Source organism: Symsagittifera roscoffensis, chromosome 8 (genome assembly GCF_963678635.1).
Source record: "Symsagittifera roscoffensis chromosome 8, txSymRosc1.1, whole genome shotgun sequence".
In the NCBI taxonomy this organism is placed as follows: Eukaryota; Metazoa; Xenacoelomorpha; order Acoela; family Convolutidae; genus Symsagittifera; species Symsagittifera roscoffensis.
The window spans coordinates 18357473-18371027 of NC_087069.1; the positions used below are offsets into that span (position 1 = coordinate 18357473).

At 44.5% G+C, this 13555-nt stretch overlaps 2 protein-coding genes across 2 annotated transcripts in view; one reads left to right on the plus strand and one right to left on the minus strand.

Moving 5' to 3' along the window:
• Positions 1–13547, minus strand: part of LOC134852943 (nicotinamidase-like) — a 484331-nt gene extending 470784 nt beyond the window's left edge. Inside the window, exon 1 of the mRNA XM_063868818.1 lies at positions 13538–13547. The gene's annotated coding sequence lies outside the window, so the exon portion shown is untranslated. The remainder of the gene's footprint in view (positions 1–13537) is intronic.
• Positions 1–13555, plus strand: part of LOC134852940 (uncharacterized) — a 343687-nt gene that overhangs the window by 265813 nt on the left and 64319 nt on the right. The window lies entirely within an intron of this gene.

Below are 13555 nucleotides of genomic sequence, written 5' to 3' on the forward strand. Positions count from 1 at the left end.
TAGACGACATGTTGGAGGCATGCCGCTGTTAACTGATCTGAGTTTGGCTATGAGAACCGATCCCTTTGCGCTGATCAGAGGAGTCACGGAGTTCGTGACAGTGATCTATGGACCAGCAGTCACGTTTGCGTTCCCTGACGTTAAAGTGGAAGCATATAGGAGGTCGGTGCTGCACCTGAACCTCATATCGGCAGTGGACGGTAGTACACTGAACTGGTGTGAGCAGCACACATTACGGGAGCTCATGAAAGAAGATCTGTTATTTGCGAAAATATCGGAGCCGGAGATGACAGTAATCATTTTTGACGATCACTTCCGTGATCGCATGGGAGAAGTAGAAAGAGGACACATCGAGGTGTTTCCAAAGCTTTGGAATCTGAGACCCTATGATAAAACGAATGGTGAAATAACCAGAGTGCCTCGTCTCACTGCAGCATATCACAAAGTGAGAGAAGAGACGAAGGACTGGGGCGGTTACAAGAAGCTGCCGGAGGCAATCCCTGAATTCCCTCTGATAAGAAGGATGTTGCTCGGAGCAGTCTCCGTGGTACAAACTCCTAGGTTGAGAGCATTCGAAACCAATGAAAGGAGAGTAGGAAATTTCGTGGGAACGATGGATCCATACTTTGTAGGGAGAAATGCCGCCGTGTTACAATACACACGATTTGCATACACGGATCAAGCGACGAGAAGGCGAATAAGCAACGCCGCTACTCCCAAGCCTGGAAGATTTGATGAGGAATGGAAGTGATTAAGCTTAGCTCCGATGAGGATGAGAGGCAGGACCGAATTGCCTGAAGCCTCATTAATCCTGACTAGTGTAAAACAGGAGATGAAAGTGGGAGGAATATTGCAGACGAGAACCTTCCTAGCACAAAGACGAACTAATGAAGCTGGATCTCCAGAGAGTAAGCTTCATCGAAGATGCAAGGAGGATGCTGAATGGAGCGATGCTATCCGTCAGCAGATTGTACTCGATAACCGGCGTAGACTGGTTGATAGCCGCTAGCATAAATTTCAGCTCCACGACGGCCTTAAGATTTGCTGACTTGGAGGGACTGCCCTCTAACAACACGATGGGACCAGTGAATGCGAGACCGTTGCAAGATGTGAGACTGAATCATGATGAGGGGAATCGTGAAGAGAGACCAGGAAGGTTCCTGACAACGAGAGCGCCGATTGGACAACACGTGAAGATACTCAGGCAGCTGACGACACCACCTGGTCATGTGAAGGAAAGAGTGTACCCAAAACTAGTGAACCAAGATGGTGATGCCCAGAGATATGGCGGATTGACAGCGATAAAGAAAGATGAGACCATCTTCGCCGCCTATGACAAAGCAGAGATGAGGAAGGCCAAGATTATGGTAGTAGCGAATTCAGAGTTCGTGTACACCTCCAAGTCTTTGTTTTGGCCGGACGTCATAATGTTGGCAGCGGTCGACCTGGACCTACTGCAATCAGTATCTTTGGCTATAGGGGTACAAAGGCAGGCGGACATGAATCCAATTACGATCGTGTTTGCTGGCATCAATGACACAGTAGAGGTTTTCTGAGCAGACTCAGAGATCCTACAACAGCAGAGAACGCTGTATGGCCAGCGATAAAAGACATCCTTGAGTCGATGGGTGAAGTGGTGGATGCGACGAAGGAGGGGTCATTCAATAAAGTGGCACTGAGAGTAGTATTCGCGTTGTCTCCGGGATATGCACATCTCCCGGATGGACTGAAATTCGTGTATGCAATTGTGGCCTTACTCTCGGAAGGAAAATATGATGTGATCATATCAGCCCCGAATCGCATGATAGAAATGGAGAACCTGAGGCCACTTAAGGCTGAACTGCCTGCAGTCTGGTCAGATATCTCAAACGCGATGAGAGGATTCAAGGACCACGCGGTACACATGTTAGTGTTGGACGAAGTGCTGGGGTTGGAACTGTCCAATTTCAGTCGACAACTCAAACTGAAACCGGGAATAGACGACGACCATCGAGTGATCGCGGCAATGTCCAACGACTTATGGTTCCGAGCAATGGAAGTGGCAGGTGAAGATACAAGAAGAAAAAATTCACTAGAGACGAGAGCTCATCTGGAGGCGATGGTTCTGAGAACCAAGCCGGAAGCCAACCAGTGGCTACACCTGAACCCTAGAGTAGCGGCATTGGGTGCAGATGATTTTGAGCAAGGCCCCGTGATGATCACGAAGATACATGCCTACTTGTTGAAGGAGGTGAACCTGGCGGAAAATGCCGGAGAAAAGACCGCTGAGTTTGTAAACAGAATGTGTCAGATTACTCTGCAAACCTTCTGGACCCAGGAAGTGAAAGGACAGGAGGGCTTTGAAAGGACAGACAGCATGCTAGAAGGGTTGGGAGCCGGATGGACCGCGTCCTTCTTGGCAAAAAATTACCCGAAAGTCTCGCACTATTTGATAAAGGAAATCCTCCAAGCAGTAGTGAGAGTATCGATAGTGGAACTAATAGCCTTGTTCGTGACATTCGGAGCGGAGAGTTTCGTGAAAGGACCGGCGATGCTGCTCACCGATGGAATTCAGAACCTGCGGCTAGACGGACTTCTGACATGGATTGCAATTACCCACGGAAACTTGGGAGGACTAATGGAACTGGCACGTTGTCCAGAGCAGATGAAAGAGAGAGTGAGGAACTTGGATATGAAGAAATCCACGGACTCGTGGAACAAGATAAGAGACCTGAGACACACTCTTATCCAGTATCTCTTACAACAAAATTGCTTTGGAACGGGAGAAGACGAGACGATTGAAAGAGAGGAGGATGTTAGACGACATGTTGGAGGCATGCCGCTGTTAACTGATCTGAGTTTGGCTATGAGAACCGATCCCTTTGCGCTGATCAGAGGAGTCACGGAGTTCGTGACAGTGATCTATGGACCAGCAGTCACGTTTGCGTTCCCTGACGTTAAAGTGGAAGCATATAGGAGGTCGGTGCTGCACCTGAACCTCATATCGGCAGTGGACGGTAGTACACTGAACTGGTGTGAGCAGCACACATTACGGGAGCTCATGAAAGAAGATCTGTTATTTGCGAAAATATCGGAGCCGGAGATGACAGTAATCATTTTTGACGATCACTTCCGTGATCGCATGGGAGAAGTAGAAAGAGGACACATCGAGGTGTTTCCAAAGCTTTGGAATCTGAGACCCTATGATAAAACGAATGGTGAAATAACCAGAGTGCCTCGTCTCACTGCAGCATATCACAAAGTGAGAGAAGAGACGAAGGACTGGGGCGGTTACAAGAAGCTGCCGGAGGCAATCCCTGAATTCCCTCTGATAAGAAGGATGTTGCTCGGAGCAGTCTCCGTGGTACAAACTCCTAGGTTGAGAGCATTCGAAACCAATGAAAGGAGAGTAGGAAATTTCGTGGGAACGATGGATCCATACTTTGTAGGGAGAAATGCCGCCGTGTTACAATACACACGATTTGCATACACGGATCAAGCGACGAGAAGGCGAATAAGCAACGCCGCTACTCCCAAGCCTGGAAGATTTGATGAGGAATGGAAGTGATTAAGCTTAGCTCCGATGAGGATGAGAGGCAGGACCGAATTGCCTGAAGCCTCATTAATCCTGACTAGTGTAAAACAGGAGATGAAAGTGGGAGGAATATTGCAGACGAGAACCTTCCTAGCACCCTTCGGCTGCGAAGAAATCAAAGTGGTCCATGGAGAAGAGGAAGATACCGAGATTCCAGGAAGAAGCCGACAATGACGAACCAGGACCATCGAGCCCGAACAAAGATAAGTCAGAAGGAAATGACGGACAGGGTGGAAGCCGTCAAACCGAAGAACCCATGCAACAAGATCAAGCTGGTGGGGAAGACGACAGGGCATCTACAGGAGGAACATCCAGCCTGGATTTCAATATCTTCAGTGATCTTGAGAACAATGCAGATACGTTGGAAACGACTGAGCCAGCGGATGAAGGCATCTCGACACTGGAGCCTCCGTCAGCCTTCATGGAAATGAAACGGAATTTGCCGGAGAGCAGCTCTCCTGGCAATTCAAGAAATAACGACCAGAGAATCCTCATGGAATCACCTCGGAGGAGAAGAATAGAGGCCTCAGCCAGAGTACCTTTCTTGGGAACGCTGCCCGAAGAAGAATGGGAAGTCATCACCGCGACCACGAGAGTAGGACGGGATGCAAACTGGACAGAGTGGCGTTTATGGAAGAAGTCTGGACCGTGGTTCAAAGCTATGGGACCCAGTCTATTCTGAAAACGGGTCTCAACCAACCCTTGATGAGAGAAGTACTTGACAAGCTTGATGAGTGTAAAGGGAGACTGAGTGAGTTGTTGATCGACTCAGCCACTGATGAGAGTGAAGCGAATTCTCCCATCAAGATGACACCGCAGGACGATGAAGGAGAGGTGGTGTATCTGTCAAAAACCAGGAGAGGGACGATGCGATCAAAAACTGTGATTGATAAAATCAATGCGATGAAAATGAAGTTAGGCAGCAGAGTGATGCCGAGGAGAGTTGGAAAGACGAAAGTGGATTCAGAAATATCGATGAAAGCTGGTAACTCAGCAAAAAGGAAACGAGTTGAGGAGGTCATGGATTTGGGGCAAGGTGATTATCAACTGCCTGGCACAGATAAAATATTAACTGATATAGCGATGGTGCCACCCATTCTCATGGCGGGGATAAAGTCAACCGGTTATAAATCCAAAAGGAGTGACCACACTCTGACTGGAGCAACCTTAGAAATGGAAATACTCAGCCAATGTGGAGAGAGCAAGATGAAAGACTTCAAGCCATCTCCCATGAATCACGGAAAGGGAAGTGTCGCAGGACAACTATCACCAGTGGAATATAACCGACTAACAGTGTCGGAGACTGTGTCGATAGATGAACCCACCGGTGGATACATGGAGATGTTGGAATAGCGAAACTCGGCTAGAGGGTATGTAATGGCCCTGGAAGACGAATAAGCCATGGAGGGTTATCTGGAAACGATGTTGCAAGGCACCACCCTCAAGCAGAAGGCGTATGGAACTTTAGCGTCATCCGAGATGCAGGCGGAAACGATCGAGCAGTTAGTGAGCCTTCCATGGAAAGCAATAGTATTAAGGTATTTCGAAGAAGAAATGAGGACTACTCCAAAAATACATGCTCTCGTGGCAGTACCTTACGTAAGAACAGAGTTACAGCTCAGGTTCGCCTGGTGCATGATGGGACTGACTCGCGAAGAGTATGATTCAGAAGAAAGGAAGAGGTCGAAAGAAGAGAAGGTTTTCCTTATGACGAATCTGAGGGTTCTGATAGTCCAGGAGGGAGCAGCAGTAGCGTGTGCGAAGCGGAGAGACGCTCTCTCTTTCATTCGATTCCTGTTAGAGCAGATTTCAGTACCTGCATTAAACACTTGTGTTAAAATGTTGAGGGAAGGCAATGAGCGAACGAAAGCCTTATTCTTGCTAGCACTGCTGGATATGCAGCAAAGTAAACCGATGAGGGTGAACATGAAAGAACCTGAGGAATTGGAACCCATGAAAAAGATAGACGAAATCAGGAGATTCTCAAACAAGGAGCTGAGACTCACTAAAGAATCTATGGGAGCATTGCCGAAATCCAGTGAATACTGTGGACTGATCAAGAAGAAATCGTATGGCTATGTATCCGGGATCATAGGGATCGCGTACAATCCTTTCCTGAGTGAAGACATACGCGATTGCTTCTTCGATTATGAGCAGGCGGTGTTGCTAAGATTCTGGACGTCCAGAATTGTAACGATTAAGAGCGTTAACAATCCACAGGCCAAATTGGGACTGGTCTTGGAAGAAGAGGTGACTGCACCTTCTTTACCAAAATCCGACAAAAGAGTGGAGTTTGGGCTGGGATTCTCCGATGAATTACTGAGAACGAGCTTGATGACAGTGTGGGAATTGATGAGGCCATCATGGTGTCCTAGTCCCAACGCTGACTCAATATTACGGGCGACGCAAGACGTACAGAGGGAACTGAATGCGGACTGTAACCTGCGTGACCTCAACATCATATATAATGTGATGATAACAGCCTCTAAGAGCAACGGAGAAGATAAAGTGGAGTTGCCTGGCTGGGGACCAGAAGACTGGGTCAAACCTGGTAGCTGTCTGGCGGAAGTCTGTGGACTGGAGGGTCACGTTTGTGGAGGTCTGGACTGTGTGAAGACCCTGGAGAAACAACACAAGCATTTGACGGTATTGTTTGGAAACGTAGTGATGAAAGCAAGAACGGAAACGGAACTGATAGCAGATTGCCATGGAGGAACCGATGTGAATCTAGTGACTGCACTAGGATTCTACAGCATGTTTGGTTCATTAGAGTCACTATTGAATCTGGAACAGAAACATGAGATGGTCACAGCCATCAGCGTAGAAGTATTCCCAGGAGTTCTGCAGACTGAGCAGAAATACATAGGAAAATGGAGGGAAGCAATCGAGACGGAAATGAACATCAGACACAGCGAGACGTATGGTAGACCATCAGGGGCACGATATTTGGTGGGTTCAACTTTGGCTCCAATGTGCAAGAGCAGATACCCTGTACATTTCGTAGCTGTGGACGTGAAGAGTACAAGAACGATTGTGGATCAAGCCTTCTCAGTGCCGAAGAGTGTGAGACTGGCGACAATGTCCGAGAAGTCTCACGAGTTACTATGTAAGATGTTCTCAGCAGTTCCAGAGAGAACCAAAAAAGAATTGGAGTCAATACTAGGAAAGAAGTTCATGGGATATGTGAGCGGGAACTTCAGTGACTTCGAGAGACAGAAACAGAGAGGATCAACTGTCACAGATTACAATGCAGTAGATGAGAATGATGAAGTCCACCGAGTGATGTTGGAAGTGGAACCATTGCTGGAAGCTTCGGGAAAACGTAGTTGGAGGAGCATCATGTTGACGCATGACGAGTTTCCTTGTCACTGCTTGCTGCAGACCTGGTGGTATCCCAAGCGTAGTAATCTGATGTTGATCTGGGACTCTGGAGAGCTGCGCTCCATGAGTTTACCAGATTCATCACAGCCCGTAACAATAGTGATAGTGGGAGTTATGATGGCGATACGATGGCTGGAAGCTCATGTGAGAGAAAATAACAGACAGGAGGCACCGACAAGAGAACAGTTGCGGAAGTTAGATTGTCTAAAAGATCTAGATCTTTTTGAGACAATGTGCAAAGTTCTAAGCATTCCGATGGAAGTGAAGAAGATATGGGCAAGAAAACGATTGATGCCATGGTTCAGAGCTAACATGACTGCATGGTTGTACGAGTATGCGAAAAAGCATATGTCGAAGCATGTCAGAGTGTATAGTGAATATCAGCTGGACATTGGAGCAGGAGCTTTCAAGCGAGCTCTCGTGACTCATCGGAATGCAGTGACCACCGCTGTGAAAAGAATTTCCAGGACGAGTGAACGTAGTGATGCTGAAAACAGAGATGCTGAAAGAAGATTTGGAGAGAAACGTGACGTTGTGTCTCCACAACAGCTTCTGCAGGAACAGAGAATCTAACGTGGATCCCCTACCTTGCTGCAAACAGAGGGTAGAAGAGCAGAAGTGTTGTAGGACGGCTTCCAGCAGCGTCAGGATAGCTAACGACGTGTTACAAGATACGGAGACTGAGAGTGCAGAGTCAGTATCACAGGAGGAAGAAATGGAGCATTGACGAATGATCGAAAAACAAGATAAAAAAGAGACGAAATTAGAAGAATTTAAAAGTTTTAGAACTTCTAAACGAAGAAAAAAGAAGAAAACAAAGGAGTGATGAAGAAAAGTTAAAACTCAGAATTGTTTTATGTGTGTGAAAAACTCAAGTGAGAAACCAAGCAACCAAGTTGTAATTGAAAACTGAAACATTAAGTTGAGTTTTGAAATTGTTGCATTTATAAATTTGCATTTTGATTTTAGTTGAAGTGGCTTTAGAGACACTCACTTACTATTTATTTAGGAAGGCTTAAGTGAAGGAGTATATTTAAATATTCCAGCCTGCATGACTGTTTTTAATCAGCTAGGAGAACTGATCACTTTGTGGTGACATGGGAGGCTTGAGTAATCTCTCGAAGAGGGAGATTGTTTCATTGTTCTTTCTAACCACAGAGTTTCTTAGTTTTAATATTCAGGACAATAACAAGCAAGATTTCCGAAGGGAAGAAGCATAGTGGGATAATTTTAGCTTGTTGGTTGGCAGGACTGTCCTGCAAGCCAACACCTTTTAAATCTAAGAGAAAAAGTTTTAATCGGGACATTGACACTGGAAGTCAGAAAATATGTTTTATCTTAGGTCATATCCTCAATGTGCAGACTCATGAAAGAATTTGAAGGCTATAATGATGTAGTATGATGCCATTTATATTCTGCAGTGAGTCGATGTGACGTGGATAAAAGTAATTTCGTGCATTTTGTAAATTCTGTTCGATGACACTGTATCTATTTTACGATCATTGCGTGGTTCAATGAGGACATTGACCGGACTGTCCGGGGAGTATGTGACATTCGACCAGAATGTGAAGAATGCAAACTCTGCAGAATTCAAATTTTTGGCAGCGAGCCTTCCGGATTGGTGATTATTAAGAATTAAGAACGTTATTGGAACGATTGGCCAAACGGTGAGAGCTAGAATATTCTGGTATTTTGAAATTTTGAAAATTCGAATTATGAAGACATATTTCTGAGAAACGTCAGAAACGGCCATTTTGGCAGAAAAGCTAGAAAACAACAGAACAACACTAGTTGAGCGGACGAGAAGTACGAAAATTGTGAGAAAAAACAATAGCAGATTGCAGAAATAGCAGGGAACACTCCGAGTTGCAACTATTGTGTCGCTACAATAGTTGCAAGGCCGTTGCAGACAACGGTGAAGGGTGGAGGACAGCCTTCCGGATTAAGAAGAAGTCAAGATTAGCGAGCTTGATTCAGTGGATTCAAGAATCCGGAAGGGTTTCGGGACTGGAACTTTTAGCTTGTTATATAAACTTTTAGCTTCATGTCATGTCCTGATTTGAATTTAATTAACATCTAGATTCATTTTGATAAGGATGAGAAGCTAGGAGTTGGGGGAAAGGGTTGATCCATCTTCGATGGAGATGATGATTTTATCTACTGAACAAAAACAATAATAATATAATAAATAGTAGTAGGCCTGTTTTTAGGAGTGACCTCGTGGTCTGGGGATACTGAGACCCAGCCATGAGCTCACTACTTCTGCATGTAATCTAGTTAATTTGAGTGTTTTGACCGAAGCCGAAAGCAGTAACGTTTTTGTCGACCCGATGTTGGAAAAGACCACCGAAAAGTACTGGCTTGGTAGGGACGGTGAAAAGCATGCAAAGCTCTGTTTAGACGTTAGCCAGTCGTCTTAAGATTTAGTTTTGTTTTCCGTCGATATGTATCTTCCGGGCGAATGTTACAAAACTCACAATTTATTTCTGTTCTCGTTTCCTTCGTGCTTCTCGTTGTTTTTTGACGGTTTCTTTTTCTTCTTTAAGATATCACTCAAGTTGCTATTGTTGTTTAGTATTATAGCTAAAGTTTTGATTCCAAGTGCGGTTTCTTGATGCAATTCTCTGTATCCTTCAAGTAGATCTTTGTCCTGTTGTTTAGAATTTGAAATTATGTGTGTTGTAACTTGAACAACTGGTATCGGAAGTTTCTTTAGATCTTCAAGAATATAGGGTGCACCGTCTCTCTGACAATAGACAAGGCCTTCAATTCGAGGATGTGAATTGATTAGGGGTTTGATTTCTGATACTAGTTGATTGGCAGTAAGGGGAGTCCTTGGATTGAATGGATGTTTTGAAATCGAATTGTTTATTACGTCGTGCCAGATAATTACAGACTCGTTTCTATTAATTTCGTCTCTCAAGATGTTTCGTACGATTTTATTCGATTTCGATTTGGGATGAAACGTTACTCCCTTGTAATGAATGACGTCTTCTTGCAGTTCCTCGTTTCCTCCTACTGATGCCCAATCTTCAAGTGCCAGATGTAATGAGCTCGCTCCAATAATCACAACCATGAAAAAGGGGTCACCACGGCTACCCCACAAATCATATAACCTGAAACTATTTAATAACTATTTGATGACTATATTCATTGATGACAATGTTCATTCTGAATGAACATTGATGACAATGTTCATTCTATCTTGTCTCTTACTTGTAAACTTGGAGGCCTTGATATTCTTGACTTGAAGCCGCTCTCCTTCTCCTGCCATGCGTCTTACAATTCCACGCGCGACATTCAAGATGCAAATCTTGTTTCTGATCCCGAAAAACGTTTGTCCGAGTCGTGTCTGTTTTTTTTTCGACAAGCTTGGCAAAGATTTTCGAACCGTTGACCCTAGGCGTCAACGGGCTTGGCATCAACCTCTCATGCAGCTACAACAGCAGAATGTTATTGAAAATGGAGATGTTTGAGCTATCTCGTGTATCAAAGGAACTACATGTAGAGGTATAGATAACCAGAAGGTCAAAAGTATCATAGTAACCGAGGTTACAGTCATGAGTCCCTTCATCATGTATTCCAGTCAAAATCCTTGGAATTTTCTAGATATGGAAGTGATAATGATAAAAGAAGATGTCAAGTGTTTAAGTCCTTTTCATTTAAAATCGATACGGGTTACGCTTCTTCAATAAGAACACGCAACTCGACACGAGATAATATAATATACAAGTGTTACAAGTAAAAAAATTTCGTCGAAAGTTATTTTGTCATTTATTGTTCCGAGTACGCAAGCGGCGTTCGCAATCTGTATTGCCAGGGAGATTCTCTGTTTTAAAAAGCTGCCTGCTCTGGGTTCCTCAGTGCATATGCTTAGGTTCTTACAAAGCTTGCTCAAAAAAACTTCTGTGCTGGGGCCGGCCGCGCCCTGAATTTCAAAAGCTAGCGGTTGAAAAAGATATCCATCATTTACAAGATCTTTATATTTGTCAATTTTTCGCTCTTCCGCTTCAGCGGCAGCCGTACCAGGGTTACAAACAGACCCGGCATTAATCCTACAAGGGGCTAAGGAGTCTACTACCGTTACATCCCACAAGAGCTGCTTACCATCAGCCCATGGAACGAGCGTCAAACCGTCTGGTCGCTTCTGATCGGTCCTGTAGAGGTGTCGTGGTTCTAAAACAGACGGAATGTGAGTAGATGATAGACTCTGCTTTATAAGGGCATTCAGGTTTGAATGCCTAGAGAATCTCCCTGCACTTTTGAGGCAAGAAAGACCATGCCAACCATCCTCGGTAACGTCTTTTCCGCACACGCATTTATGCCGTTCGCATATTTTTGATCCTAATCGAAGTCCTATCGCAATTCTGAGTTGTTGGTTCGACAGTTTTAACCTTAAATTTTTGCAGGGGATGACGTTCAACCATTGGGATCCAAATCTATCTTGGAACGCGTTGAACCTTTTCACGTCCGTTGGTTCGAGTCGTAAAATCAAGTCTGCAATTTCGCTGTCAAAAATTGGCTCCGTCCAATTTTTTTGGATTTAATTTTCCGGAGCCATTTCAATTTTTCCAAGGTCAAACCACCGTTTAAGCGCATCATCATAGGTTCCATCCACATGCTCCAAACCAAAGATTTCGCTCAAGGCATCTTTCGCTCCTACTGCTGAGGCTAAGAAAGCGGGTAAAGCGAGTAGACGAGCGGAAGAAACGCCCAAGCCACCTTTGGCTGCCGGGAGAACTGCTTGTAAAAACTGGTTATCATCCATTTTCACGTTAGTGACCTTGCATAACGAATTTCTTAGCAATTTATCGTAGCGTTCCAAAAAATCATTTTGCAAAAAACAAGGGCTCGTACGCAAAAAATATAGGAGTTTTGGCATGCTAAAGCAATTTTTCAGGAGGTAAAAACCATAATGGGCGTCTAGTTTGTCAATGACATCCGAGATTTTTTCAAGCTCCCTAATTTTTTCGTCGAGTAATTCTTTTCGGCAAAGTTCGCCGATTGGAGATCCTAAAATGAGGAGTTCTTCTTTTGTTTTTATTTTTATTTTGGGGCATATTTTTCGAAATTGTGTTAAAATTGAATTATACTGTGTACTAGTAGTCGGTCCCAAAAAACAAAGTTCACACTTCTCAGTGTTTAAGCTCAGGCCGTAAATTTGTTCCGATTTCAGAATGTTTTTAAGGTCCCGGAGTACTACCTTATAGTCGTCGGCTAAATTCCCATCATCTAAATACCAGATGTTAATTTTCGACTCCAACTGTTTGACTAGTGTATGAATTGTTTCCGCAAAAAGGGGTGGGGCTTCAGGATCACCTTGCTGAGTTCCGTCTTCTGACATTATGACAGAGCTTCCGTAAAAAAGGTAACTAGGTTTAGCATACGCGCAATGGGTGTAATTATATAATTCGGGGCGATTTGAAAAAACATGATTCAGCATTGTTCCTCTGTTTAAAGAGTTAAAGGCATTCTTAAAATCTAGTTTTAAAAGAACAGTACATTTTGGATTGTCGTCGCGTTCAATTAGGTTTCGAAACGAGTGCGCAGCTATTTCTGCTCCTCGTTTGGTACCGCATCCTACCTGTACGTTTCCGAAAAAATTTTGTCGCTCGGAGAGGGCCTTGCTTCCAGCGCATTTAGACGCGATACGTCTCAGCGTGTTGCCTATGGCAATCGGTCTCAACCCTCCGTCTATTTTTATGAGGGCGATAAGCTTTGCGCCAAAAAAGAAAGGTCTTAGTGGTTCCGGTATTTTGCCATCTCCAATGAGGTTTATCAGCTTAGTAAGCGATTTCAGAAAATTAAGTCCTGCACTGCCATTCGACTTACTAACAAGATCTTTAAAAATTTGAGGAAATATTTTATCAGGACCTGCTGCTGATCCGTTTGGAAAGGACATTATCGCTTTGTATAGGTCGAAATCGGTTACGAAAAAACTATCCAACTTTTCTGGATTTGGAGCTGCAAATTTGGCTCGCTGCGGTGCTTAGATAACAATTTTTGATAGTTATCAGTTGAAAAAGGAGCGCTACCTTCTCGAACTCTGAATCTTAACCTCCCCACTGAAGATTTCAGGATCGCTGTTGGCTACCGTCTTGGCGCCCCCGTATGTTCCGAGCATGCCTGTTCATGTGGCGCTGTTCTTGACAAACTCGGTCAGCACGCTCCGGTGTGTCGGCGTGGAACTGGTAAACACGCGAGACATGCGCTGGGAAATAATTTTGTTTTCAACGCCCTAAACCATTGTGATTACACTAGCACTCTCGACCCGCGCGGATTGGACCGGGATGACGGCAAAAGACCAGACGGCGTTACCCTTGTGCCATGGCAATCAGGCCGACATCTGGCATGGGATCTGACCATTGAATTCACTTAATTGTGGAAGCTTGGCCCCAGACTGACCTTCTTTTTGAGTCTGTCAATCAATCATCTATCACTTTATTACGCTGGTCTGCTAGAAGACTCATTTTTCACTTTTTATGCTAAAAGGTAGTTCTGCTAAACGATCGGTCCCCGCATCGGCCTTTGGTGCATTCATGAAATTTTCTTCGTTTTTTCTCACTCAAAAATATTTTCCCCATTTAATAAGCTTACCTT